Below are 1,297 nucleotides of genomic sequence, written 5' to 3' on the forward strand. Positions count from 1 at the left end.
GCAATGAGCTTATAACTAATTTCTCCTTAAGTTGTTTAGCTCAGAGACAATTGTTGACTTACCATGTGTTTTGCCGTCAAGGACCAAACATACGTGACATCCGTGATAGTCTTTGTCTTTGTGTCTTATCTCGTTCTGCTTTGCTTTCCTAGAAGAGCTTTTTCCGCGACACGAAACGTTCCACCGGCTCACTGAGTGTGACAGCATAATTTTGCTTCAGTAGTTGTTTCTTAGTTCTCGGTCCATGAAAACTCCGGTTATTTTAAGGAAGATTTTTTTCACTTGCACGTCCGCCCTACCCATGCAGCGTTATGTTCTAAAATTGCCTTGATTTTTATTCCTTGACTCAAGAAAAGGTTATTTCAGAGACAGATTAACGTTCCATAATATATTAGCTCTCTACTAATTAGATGTAAAACTGACCCCAATCACCAGTAACAGAAGCGTTCTTTTTCTTTACATGTTTTATGGCGGCGTGATGAAGTCGCTCGTAAGCTTGGCTTTGCTAGCAGTAGTTATTCTTTGTTGTGTCCACAGTGGAGTTGCTGGTAAAGACTGAGGAAAATGTTTGAATAAAAGAGAAACTAGATCCTCACGAGATATTTGTGATGGTAGCAGGTCGATGTTGATTGCCTACAGTAAACTGGGAAGAACTGCTAGGGGAAAGAGAAATTTCAGTCACTTGCCTTCATTTCTGTCCTATGTCTTCGCGTTTAAAACATTTAGGATACTTCGAAATAATAAAAGGAACAATATGTAACCTTTCTCCAAAATCCCTCAAAGCTTGAAAGCCCCCAAAGCTTTAATTTCCTTAAAAAGATAAATTTGATCAGAAACAGATTAAGAGTAGTAAATAAAGAAATGAAAGTAACAGATTAGACGCTATTCAAGTAAAATAACGGTAGGGTTGTGGCGGGAAAGCGGGAAATAGTGTATCCCACATCCAGCAGAAGGGGAAAAGAGTCGTAAACGAAGGACAGTAAAATAAACTATATAGAGTTCCAATTTTAGGCTTCATTCAATCTATATAAAAATTATCTATCAATCAACAACGTTGAGTCGCGCTGTATATGAGGTGACTTTAACTGAAAGCTCGATCAAATTAAACTTTCTTCTTTTTCTTCTCTCAGGGAACATGAACAACTCGCAGCGCGCGCAAATAAGACGTAGACTGTCTGTCGCGTCATCTTTTAACGAACTAAGCGCATTGAACGAAACCGTTGTGTTTTGGAGTTTCCGCGTCCAGCGCCACGTTAAGATGTAGTGCTTAGATATTTATCACGTTTCCTACGGGAAA

Source organism: Pocillopora verrucosa, chromosome 3 (genome assembly GCF_036669915.1).
Source record: "Pocillopora verrucosa isolate sample1 chromosome 3, ASM3666991v2, whole genome shotgun sequence".
Taxonomy (NCBI): domain Eukaryota; kingdom Metazoa; phylum Cnidaria; class Anthozoa; order Scleractinia; family Pocilloporidae; genus Pocillopora; species Pocillopora verrucosa.